The sequence below is a fragment of the Engystomops pustulosus genome, chromosome 1 (assembly GCF_040894005.1).
Source record: "Engystomops pustulosus chromosome 1, aEngPut4.maternal, whole genome shotgun sequence".
Taxonomy (NCBI): Eukaryota; Metazoa; Chordata; class Amphibia; order Anura; family Leptodactylidae; genus Engystomops; species Engystomops pustulosus.
The window spans coordinates 204,750,343-204,761,859 of record NC_092411.1 but is presented as its reverse complement, the minus strand read 5'-3'; the positions used below and the strand labels follow the sequence as shown (position 1 = coordinate 204,761,859).

Here is an 11,517-nt window from a genome sequence, read left to right as displayed (position 1 = left end):
TTAATCATGTACTTTCCTGAATGAGGAGCATCCCTATCAATTTACGAAAGAAAAAGGAGACTTCCAAAATAGTTATCGGTTGTTTTATATCCAAAGAAGAACATGCCGAAACCCGGGATCGAACCAGGGACCTTTAGATCTTCAGTCTAACGCTCTCCCAACTGAGCTATTTCGGCCTGTGCTGCTAGTTGTGGAGGTCACTGTTTTGGGAATTTGAAGATGTTCCACACCATAGAAATGCAAAGACATTGTGAATACAATTACAAGAATAACAAAAATTTCCAAACATGAAGTAAATTTTTTAAACGTGTTGTGTTGTATTTTTGTACATTTATACGGTGTAGAAAGATGCCGAAACCCGGGATCGAACCAGGGACTTTTAGATCTTCAGTCTAACGCTCTCCCAACTGAGCTATTTCGGCCTCCTCTAACAGTAAGCGTGGACACTTTTTAAAAAAATTGAAGACACAACAACAGCATAGAAATCCAACTGCATTACAAACCAGAGTCCTCTCCAGCACAAGAAAATTTCCAATTACTTCACAGGAAGCTACATTTCTTTAAATTAGTTGATAAGTATCAATATACTAGCAAGATAAAGCTTAACATTGAAGCAAAGACCTTTAGAGCTTCAGCGAGACCATGGCAAAACCTAGAGATGAGCCAGGTACTTCAAGATCTTCAGTGTAAAGCTCTGCATACTGAGCAAGGACCTGTAGAGCTTCAGCGAGACCATTGCAAAACCTAGAGATGTGCCAGATACTTCAAGATCTTCAGTGTAAAGCTCTTTAAACTGAACTATTTTAGCTTCACGAGAGTGAAAAGATGATCTCCCTTTGAAGAATTTGAAGACATTCCATCGTGAACTAAATTTCACAAAGTTACAATACATTTAATATGAACCTTTCCAAAACCCAGAAACTAAACAGGGACCTTAAGCCTAATGCTCTGCCAACCAAGCCATTTGAGCCTCTGAGAAAACGTTTTGTTTTCAATTGAATTATGTTCTATATTTTTCTCAGGACATTTTGAACAATCTGGCAATTTTCAGGCAGCATGGAAATTCTAATAGACTAAGAAAAAACAAAACAAAACCGAAAGACTTTTTAAACTTTCATCAATCACATTGTTTTGGTTACCAAGCATATCCAATATTGGATTTCAAGTAGGGATGTTGAGATTTTCAGTGCATCAGTCCTTGCTAGTGGTTTTAAAGCCTACTGAAAACGTTTTGGGATGGATTTAGAAATGGGTACTTTTAATCATGTACTTTCCTGAATGAGGAGCATCCCTATCAATTTACGAAAGAAAAAGGAGACTTCCAAAATAGTTATCGGTTGTTTTATATCCAAAGAAGAACATGCCGAAACCCGGGATCGAACCAGGGACCTTTAGATCTTCAGTCTAACGCTCTCCCAACTGAGCTATTTCGGCCTGTGCTGCTAGTTGTGGAGGTCACTGTTTTGGGAATTTGAAGATGTTCCACATCATAGAAATGCAAAGACATTGTGAATACAATTACAAGAATAACAAAAATTTCCAAACCGGAAGTAAATTTTTTAAACGTGTTGTGTTGTATTTTTGTACATTTATATGGTGTGAAAAGATGCCGAAACCCGGGATCGAACCAGGGACCTTTAGATCTTCAGTCTAACGCTCTCCCAACTGAGCTATTTCGGCCTCCTCTAACAGTAAGCGTGGACACGTTTTAAAAAAAATGGAAAACACAACAACAGCATAGAAATCCAACTGCATTACAAACCAGAGTCCTCTCCAGCACAAGAAAATTTCCAATTACTTCACAGGAAGCTACATTTATTTAAATTAGTTGATAAGTATCAATATACTTTGGAGATATGCAGACTAGGTACTCGGATGGTTTGATAATTGTCACGGGTGATTTTAACCACGTAGACGGGAAAAAACTATTCCCAAGGTTTTGGCAATATGTCACCAACCCAACCAGAGGAGAGAATATTTTGGATCTGTTGTTGGTCAATGTTAAAGATGCATATCGTCCAGTCACTCTGCCCCCGTTAGGAAGATCTGACCATAATCTAACCCTGTTATACCCAAAGTATTACTCAGTGAGACACAGTAAGCCGATTAGTTCTTTCCAGATCAATGTTTGGTCTGAAGAAGTGGAGTGTGAGTTACAGTCATGCTTTTCAACAACGGATTGGGACTTGTTCTTTAGTGAGTCTGGAGGGGACATTAACATGTGTGTGGACACGGTGACTGATTACATTAACTTCTGTGTGGGTTCTATTGTGCCAGTCAAGACTATCAAGAAATACCCTAATTCTAAACCATGGGTTACTAAAGAGCTTCAAGTTCTTTTGAAGCAGAAACATAAAGCATTCCGGGTAAAGGATGGGGACTTGTATAGGGAATCATTGAAGGAGGTTAAAGCTATGATTCGTGAATGTAAAAATAGATATAAGGAGAGACTGGAAGGCAAATTGGCTGCCAACCAGGTTAGTGAGGTTTGGAAGGGTATGAAACTAATAACAGGGATGCAAGCAAGGATGGATGGTTTTTCAGGGGATAGAGATACTGCGAATGCCCTGAACTCCTTTTTTAATCGGTTTAGTACAGGGGAAGGGACCTCAGGCACTGATTGTGATGTGGATACTGATGTGGAGGATCTTGGTTTGGGAAGTATGGCCAATAAAAATGTGGGTTTTTCAATTTTGGAAGAGGATGTAATACGTGAACTAAACAAACTAAAGGTTAGGAAGTCGTCAGGGCCGGATTGCATAAGTGCGAAAATCCTTCGAAGCTGCTCTTGGGAATTGGGTCCGGTTTTTTGTGAACTGTTTAACCGTAGTATCTCAACTGAGGTGGTTCCAACGCTATGGAAGACGTCTTGTATTATTCCGGTTCAAAAGGTGAGGGCTCCAAAAGAACCAAATGATTACCGTCCGATAGCGTTAACACCGATAATTATGAAGGTGTTTGAACGTTTTGTACTAGGATATCTTGCTGAAGTAGTTGGACCATATCTTGACCCTTTACAATTCGCATACCAACCACATCTGGGTGTGGAGGATGCGATTCTGTACCTGCTTCACAGGGTATACATGCATTTGGATGAGCTGGGGTCTGAGATAAGGATAATGTTCTTCGACTTTGGGAGTGCTTTTAATAGGATTATCCCGAAACATCTATGTCAGAAATTGGGTAAAATGGGGGTTGGTCCTGGGTTAGTTCAGTGGATCTTTAATTACCTGACATTAAGACCGCAGAAGGTGAAAATTGGAAACACGGTGTCGGATGTGGTTGTGAGTAACATTGGAGCCCCACAGGGGACAGTTCTTGCCCCGTTTTTGTTTACCATCTACACTGCAGATTTTCAAAAAAATAGAAGCCAGTGTTTTCTGCAGAAGTACTCCGATGACACTGCTATAATAGGGTGTATAAAGGAGGGTGATATGTCTGAGTACTGGTCTACTATTGACTTGTTCTCGGAGTGGTGCGAAACAAATGGCCTAGAACTGAACCTATCAAAGACCAAGGAGATGGTAATTAGTTTTCGAAAAGAACGTGATACTGATGGTGAGCCTACAAAGATTAGGGGTGTCGCAGTAGAACGCGTCACCAACTATAAGTATCTGGGTGTATATCTGGATGATAAGTTACTGTGGCATATTAATTCAGAGAAATTGTATAAAAAGGCGTCTGGGAGACTGTATTTTTTAAGATCGCTAAGGTCTTTTGATGTGGACCGTAGGATGCTGTTGTCCTTTTACCAGTCTGTAATTGGAAGTGTGTTATTCTATGCGGTGGTGTGTTGGGGAAACAATGTTCGCAACTCGGACCTAAACAAGTTTAAGAAACTGGTTAGGAAGGTGAATTCAATTGTTGGAACTCAGACAGAGGATTGGGAGTCAGTCTTGTGTGCACGTATGCTCTCCAAATTTAAGTCCATTTTAGGGAACGAGAAAAACCCACTACATAATATACTGATGGGCCAACGTAGTTCCTTTAGTGAACGGTTTCTGCATATTAAATGTAGAACGAATCGTTTTAAAAACTCTTTTATACCTAGGGTAATTGCATTAGTTAATTTGGGCAAGTAATTATATTCTTAACTTCGGTGCTTTTCCCTTTTTTTTTTACAGTTTTTAAGAAGTTTCTTATTACTTGTTTGTATATGTGTGTTAGTACATGTATGTTAGTATTTCTCTTGTATGTATATGTATAATTATGATCATGTATGGAGGTGTTGTTGCTGTCGTTGTGACGAGATCAATTTCCCCTATGGGGACAATAAAGCATTCTATTCTATATACTAGCAAGATAAAGCTTAACATTGAAGCAAGGACCTTTAGAGCTTCAGCGAGACCATGGCAAAACCTAGAGATGAGCCAGGTACTTCAAGATCTTCAGTGTAAAGCTCTGCATACTGAGCAAGGACCTGTAGAGCTTCAGCGAGACCATTGCAAAACCTAGAGATGTGCCAGATACTTCAAGATCTTCAGTGTAAAGCTCTTTACACTGAACTATTTTAGCTTCACGAGAGTGAAAAGATGATCTCCCTTTGAAGAATTTGAAGACATTCCATCGTGAACTAAATTTCACAAAGTTACAATACATTTAATATGAACCTTTCCAAAACCCAGAAACTAAACAGGGACCTTAAGCCTAATGCTCTGCCAACCAAGCCATTTGAGCCTCTGAGAAAACGTTTTGTTTTCAATTGAATTATGTTCTATATTTTTCTCAGGACATTTTGAACAATCTGGCAATTTTCAGGCAGCATGGAAATTCTAATAGACTAAGAAAAAACAAAACAAAACCGAAAGACTTTTTAAACTTTCATCAATCACATTGTTTTGGTTACCAAGCATATCCAATATTGGATTTCAAGTAGGAATGTTGAGATTTTCAGTGCATCAGTCCTTGCTGGTGATTTTAAAGCCTACTGAAAACGTTTTGGGATGGATTTAGAAATGGGTACTTTTAATCATGTACTTTCCTGAATGAGGAGCATCCCTATCAATTTACGAAAGAAAAAGGAGACTTCCAAAATAGTTATTGGTTGTTTTATATCCAAAGAAGAACATGCCGAAACCCGGGATCGAACCAGGGACCTTTAGATCTTCAGTCTAACGCTCTCCCAACTGAGCTATTTCGGCCTGTGCTGCTAGTTGTGGAGGTCACTGTTTTGGGAATTTGAAGATGTTCCACATCATAGAAATGCAAAGACATTGTGAATACAATTACAAGAATAACAAAAATTTCCAAACCGGAAGTAAATTTTTTAAACGTGTTGTGTTGTATTTTTGTACATTTATATGGTGTGAAAAGATGCCGAAACCCGGGATCGAACCAGGGACCTTTAGATCTTCAGTCTAACGCTCTCCCAACTGAGCTATTTCTGCCCCCTCTTACAGTAAGCGGGGACACTTTTTTAAAAAATTGAAGACACAACAACAGCATAGAAATCCAACTGCATTACAAACCAGAGTCCTCTCCAGCACAAGAAAATTTCCAATTACTTCACAGGAAGCTACATTTATTTAAATTAGTTGATAAGTATCAATATACTAGCAAGATAAAGCTTAACATTGAAGCAAGGACCTTTAGAGCTTCAGCGAGACCATGGCAAAACCTAGAGATGAGCCAGGTACTTCAAGATCTTCAGTGTAAAGCTCTGCATACTGAGCAAGGACCTGTAGAGCTTCAGCGAGACCATTGCAAAACCTAGAGATGTGCCAGATACTTCAAGATCTTCAGTGTAAAGCTCTTTACACTGAACTATTTTAGCTTCACGAGAGTGAAAAGATGATCTCCCTTTGAAGAATTTGAAGACATTCCATCGTGAACTAAATTTCACAAAGTTACAATACATTTAATATGAACCTTTCCAAAACCCAGAAACTAAACAGGGACCTTAAGCCTAATGCTCTGCCAACCAAGCCATTTGAGCCTCTGAGAAAACGTTTTGTTTTCAATTGAATTATGTTCTATATTTTTCTCAGGACATTTTGAACAATCTGGCAATTTTCAGGCAGCATGGAAATTCTAATAGACTAAGAAAAAACAAAACAAAACCGAAAGACTTTTTAAACTTTCATCAATCACATTGTTTTGGTTACCAAGCATATCCAATATTGGATTTCAAGTAGGGATGTTGAGATTTTCAGTGCATCAGTCCTTGCTGGTGGTTTTAAAGCCTACTGAAAACGTTTTGGGATGGATTTAGGAATGGGTACTTTTAATCATGTACTTTCCTGAATGAGGAGCATCCCTATCAATTTACGAAAGAAAAAGGAGACTTCCAAAATAGTTATCGGTTGTTTTATATCCAAAGAAGAACATGCCGAAACCCGGGATCGAACCAGGGACCTTTAGATCTTCAGTCTAACGCTCTCCCAACTGAGCTATTTCGGCCCGTGCTGCTAGTTGTGGAGGTCACTGTTTTGGGAATTTGAAGATGTTCCACATCATAGAAATGCAAAGACATTGTGAATACAATTACAAGAATAACAAAAATTTCCAAACCGGAAGTAAATTTTTAAATATGTTGTGTTGTATTTTTGTACATTTATATGGTGTGAAAAGATGCCGAAACCCGGGATCGAACCGGGGACCTTTAGATTTTCAGTCTAACGCTCTCCCAACTGAGCTATTTCTGCCTCCTCTTACAGTAAGCGGGGACACTTTTTTAAAAAATTGAAGACACAACAACAGCATAGAAATCCAACTGCATTACAAACCAGAGTCCTCTCCAGCACAAGAAAATTTCCAATTACTTCACAGGAAGCTACATTTATTTAAATTAGTTGATAAGTATCAATATACTAGCAAGATAAAGCTTAACATTGAAGCAAGGACCTTTAGAGCTTCAGCGAGACCATTGCAAAACCTAGAGATGTGCCAGATACTTCAAGATCTTCAGTGTAAAGCTCTTTACACTGAACTATTTTAGCTTCACGAGAGTGAAAAGATGATCTCCCTTTGAAGAATTTGAAGACATTCCATCGTGAACTAAATTTCACAAAGTTACAATACATTTAATATGAACCTTTCCAAAACCCAGAAACTAAACAGGGACCTTAAGCCTAATGCTCTGCCAACCAAGCCATTTGAGCCTCTGAGAAAACGTTTTGTTTTCAATTGAATTATGTTCTATATTTTTCTCAGGACATTTTGAACAATCTGGCAATTTTCAGGCAGCATGGAAATTCTAATAGACTAAGAAAAAACAAAACAAAACCGAAAGACTTTTTAAACTTTCATCAATCACATTGTTTTGGTTACCAAGCATATCCAATATTGGATTTCAAGTAGGGATGTTGAGATTTTCAGTGCATCAGTCCTTGCTGGTGGTTTTAAAGCCTACTGAAAACGTTTTGGGATGGATTTAGAAATGGGTACTTTTAATCATGTACTTTCCTGAATGAGGAGCATCCCTATCAATTTACGAAAGAAAAAGGAGACTTCCAAAATAGTTATCGGTTGTTTTATATCCAAAGAAGAACATGCCGAAACCCGGGATCGAACCAGGGACCTTTAGATCTTCAGTCTAACGCTCTCCCAACTGAGCTATTTCGGCCTGTGCTGCTAGTTGTGGAGGTCACTGTTTTGGGAATTTGAAGATGTTCCACATCATAGAAATGCAAAGACATTGTGAATACAATTACAAGAATAACAAAAATTTCCAAACCGGAAGTAAATTTTTTAAACGTGTTGTGTTGTATTTTTGTACATTTATATGGTGTGAAAAGATGCCGAAACCCGGGATCGAACCAGGGACCTTTAGATCTTCAGTCTAACGCTCTCCCAACTGAGCTATTTCTGCCTCCTCTAACAGTAAGCGTGGACACTTTTTAAAAAAATTGAAGACACAACAACAGCATAGAAATCCAACTGCATTACAAACCAGAGTCCTCTCCAGCACAAGAAAATTTCCAATTACTTCACAGGAAGCTACATTTATTTAAATTAGTTGATAAGTATCAATATACTAGCAAGATAAAGCTTAACATTGAAGCAAAGACCTTTAGAGCTTCAGCGAGACCATGGCAAAACCTAGAGATGAGCCAGGTACTTCAAGATCTTCAGTGTAAAGCTCTGCATACTGAGCAAGGACCTGTAGAGCTTCAGCGAGACCATTGCAAAACCTAGAGATGTGCCAGATACTTCAAGATCTTCAGTGTAAAGCTCTTTACACTGAACTATTTTAGCTTCACGAGAGTGAAAAGATGATCTCCCTTTGAAGAATTTGAAGACATTCCATCGTGAACTAAATTTCACAAAGTTACAATACATTTAATATGAACCTTTCCAAAACCCAGAAACTAAACAGGGACCTTAAGCCTAATGCTCTGCCAACCAAGCCATTTGAGCCTCTGAGAAAACGTTTTGTTTTCAATTGAATTATGTTCTATATTTTTCTCAGGACATTTTGAACAATCTGGCAATTTTCAGGCAGCATGGAAATTCTAATAGACTAAGAAAAAACAAAACAAAACCGAAAGACTTTTTAAACTTTCATCAATCACATTGTTTTGGTTACCAAGCATATCCAATATTGGATTTCAAGTAGGGATGTTGAGATTTTCAGTGCATCAGTCCTTGCTAGTGGTTTTAAAGCCTACTGAAAACGTTTTGGGATGGATTTAGAAATGGGTACTTTTAATCATGTACTTTCCTGAATGAGGAGCATCCCTATCAATTTACGAAAGAAAAAGGAGACTTCAAAAATAGTTATCGGTTGTATTATATCCAAAGAAGAACATGCCGAAACCCGGGATCGAACCAGGGACCTTTAGATCTTCAGTCTAACGCTCTCCCAACTGAGCTATTTCGGCCTGTGCTGCTAGTTGTGGAGGTCACTGTTTTGGGAATTTGAAGATGTTCCACATCATAGAAATGCAAAGACATTGTGAATACAATTACAAGAATAACAAAAATTTCCAAACCGGAAGTAAATTTTTTAAACGTGTTGTGTTGTATTTTTGTACATTTATATGGTGTGAAAAGATGCCGAAACCCGGGATCGAACCAGGGACCTTTAGATCTTCAGTCTAACGCTCTCCCAACTGAGCTATTTCGGCCTCCTCTAACAGTAAGCGTGGACACGTTTTAAAAAAAATGGCAAACACAACAACAGCATAGAAATCCAACTGCATTACAAACCAGAGTCCTCTCCAGCACAAGAAAATTTCCAATTACTTCACAGGAAGCTACATTTATTTAAATTAGTTGATAAGTATCAATATACTTTGGAGATATGCAGACTAGGTACTCGGATGGTTTGATAATTGTCACGGGTGATTTTAACCACGTAGACGGGAAAAAACTATTCCCAAGGTTTTGGCAATATGTCACCAACCCAACCAGAGGAGAGAATATTTTGGATCTGTTGTTGGTCAATGTTAAAGATGCATATCTTCCAGTCACTCTGCCCCCGTTAGGAAGATCTGACCATAATCTAACCCTGTTATACCCAAAGTATTACTCAGTGAGACACAGTAAGCCGATTAGTTCTTTCCAGATCAATGTTTGGTCTGAAGAAGTGGAGTGTGAGTTACAGTCATGCTTTTCAACAACGGATTGGGACTTGTTCTTTAGTGAGTCTGGAGGGGACATTAACATGTGTGTGGACATGGTGACTGATTACATTAACTTCTGTGTGGGTTCTATTGTGCCAGTCAAGACTATCAAGAAATACCCTAATTCTAAACCATGGGTTACTAAAGAGCTTCAAGTTCTTTTGAAGCAGAAACATAAAGCATTCCGGGTAAAGGATGGGGACTTGTATAGGGAATCATTGAAGGAGGTTAAAGCTATGATTCGTGAATGTAAAAATAGATATAAGGAGAGACTGGAAGGCAAATTGGCTGCCAACCAGGTTAGTGAGGTTTGGAAGGGTATGAAACTAATAACAGGGATGCAAGCAAGGATGGATGGTTTTTCAGGGGATAGAGATACTGCGAATGCCCTGAACTCCTTTTTTAATCGGTTTAGTACAGGGGAAGGGACCTCAGGCACTGATTGTGATGTGGATACTGATGTGGAGGATCTTGGTTTGGGAAGTATGGCCAATAAAAATGTGGGTTTTTCAATTTTGGAAGAGGATGTAATACGTGAACTAAACAAACTAAAGGTTAGGAAGTCGTCAGGGCCGGATTGCATAAGTGCGAAAATCCTTCGAAGCTGCTCTTGGGAATTGGGTCCGGTTTTTTGTGAACTGTTTAACCGTAGTATCTCAACTGAGGTGGTTCCAACGCTATGGAAGACGTCTTGTATTATTCCGGTTCAAAAGGTGAGGGCTCCAAAAGAACCAAATGATTACCGTCCGATAGCGTTAACACCGATAATTATGAAGGTGTTTGAACGTTTTGTACTAGGATATCTTGCTGAAGTAGTTGGACCATATCTTGACCCTTTACAATTCGCATACCAACCACATCTGGGTGTGGAGGATGCGATTCTGTACCTGCTTCACAGGGTATACATGCATTTGGATGAGCTGGGGTCTGAGATAAGGATAATGTTCTTCGACTTTGGGAGTGCTTTTAATAGGATTATCCCGAAACATCTATGTCAGAAATTGGGTAAAATGGGGGTTGGTCCTGGGTTAGTTCAGTGGATCTTTAATTACCTGACATTAAGACCGCAGAAGGTGAAAATTGAAAACACGGTGTCGGATGTGGTTGTGAGTAACATTGGAGCCCCACAGGGGACAGTTCTTGCCCCGTTTTTGTTTACCATCTACACTGCAGATTTTCAAAAAAATAGAAGCCAGTGTTTTCTGCAGAAGTACTCCGATGACACTGCTATAATAGGGTGTATAAAGGAGGGTGATATGTCTGAGTACTGGTCTACTATTGACTTGTTCTCGGAGTGGTGCGAAACAAATGGCCTAGAACTGAACCTATCAAAGACCAAGGAGATGGTAATTAGTTTTCGAAAAGAACGTGATACTGATGGTGAGCCTACAAAGATTAGGGGTGTCGCAGTAGAACGCGTCACCAACTATAAGTATCTGGGTGTATATCTGGATGATAAGTTACTGTGGCATATTAATTCAGAGAAATTGTATAAAAAGGCGTCTGGGAGACTGTATTTTTTAAGATCGCTAAGGTCTTTTGATGTGGACCGTAGGATGCTGTTGTCCTTTTACCAGTCTGTAATTGGAAGTGTGTTATTCTATGCGGTGGTGTGTTGGGGAAACAATGTTCGCAACTCGGACCTAAACAAGTTTAAGAAACTGGTTAGGAAGGTGAATTCAATTGTTGGAACTCAGACAGAGGATTGGGAGTCAGTCTTGTGTGCACGTATGCTCTCCAAATTTAAGTCCATTTTAGGGAACGAGAAAAACCCACTACATAATATACTGATGGGCCAACGTAGTTCCTTTAGTGAACGGTTTCTGCATATTAAATGTAGAACGAATCGTTTTAAAAACTCTTTTATACCTAGGGTAATTGCATTAGTTAATTTGGGCAAGTAATTATATTCTTAACTTCGGTGCTTTTCCCTTTTTTTTTTACAGTTTTT

The 11,517-nt window shown here is 38.9% G+C and overlaps 8 non-coding genes across 8 annotated transcripts; all 8 read right to left on the bottom strand.

The window, feature by feature from the left end:
* Positions 1 to 103: 103 nt before the first annotated feature.
* On the bottom strand, positions 104 to 176 carry TRNAF-GAA (transfer RNA phenylalanine (anticodon GAA)). The gene has a single exon. It is a non-coding gene; the product is annotated as a tRNA-Phe (tRNA).
* Positions 177 to 1,361: 1,185 nt separating this feature from the next.
* TRNAF-GAA (transfer RNA phenylalanine (anticodon GAA)) lies at positions 1,362 to 1,434 on the bottom strand. The gene has a single exon. It is a non-coding gene; the product is annotated as a tRNA-Phe (tRNA).
* Positions 1,435 to 1,607: 173 nt separating this feature from the next.
* TRNAF-GAA (transfer RNA phenylalanine (anticodon GAA)) lies at positions 1,608 to 1,680 on the bottom strand. The gene has a single exon. It is a non-coding gene; the product is annotated as a tRNA-Phe (tRNA).
* Positions 1,681 to 5,068: 3,388 nt separating this feature from the next.
* On the bottom strand, positions 5,069 to 5,141 carry TRNAF-GAA (transfer RNA phenylalanine (anticodon GAA)). The gene has a single exon. It is a non-coding gene; the product is annotated as a tRNA-Phe (tRNA).
* Positions 5,142 to 6,326: 1,185 nt separating this feature from the next.
* On the bottom strand, positions 6,327 to 6,399 carry TRNAF-GAA (transfer RNA phenylalanine (anticodon GAA)). Its single transcript has one exon. It is a non-coding gene; the product is annotated as a tRNA-Phe (tRNA).
* A 1,092-nt stretch (positions 6,400 to 7,491) lies between these two features.
* Positions 7,492 to 7,564, bottom strand: TRNAF-GAA (transfer RNA phenylalanine (anticodon GAA)). The gene has a single exon. It is a non-coding gene; the product is annotated as a tRNA-Phe (tRNA).
* Positions 7,565 to 8,749: 1,185 nt separating this feature from the next.
* On the bottom strand, positions 8,750 to 8,822 carry TRNAF-GAA (transfer RNA phenylalanine (anticodon GAA)). Its single transcript has one exon. It is a non-coding gene; the product is annotated as a tRNA-Phe (tRNA).
* A 173-nt stretch (positions 8,823 to 8,995) lies between these two features.
* Positions 8,996 to 9,068, bottom strand: TRNAF-GAA (transfer RNA phenylalanine (anticodon GAA)). The gene has a single exon. It is a non-coding gene; the product is annotated as a tRNA-Phe (tRNA).
* Between the last annotated feature and the right edge of the window lie 2,449 nt (positions 9,069 to 11,517).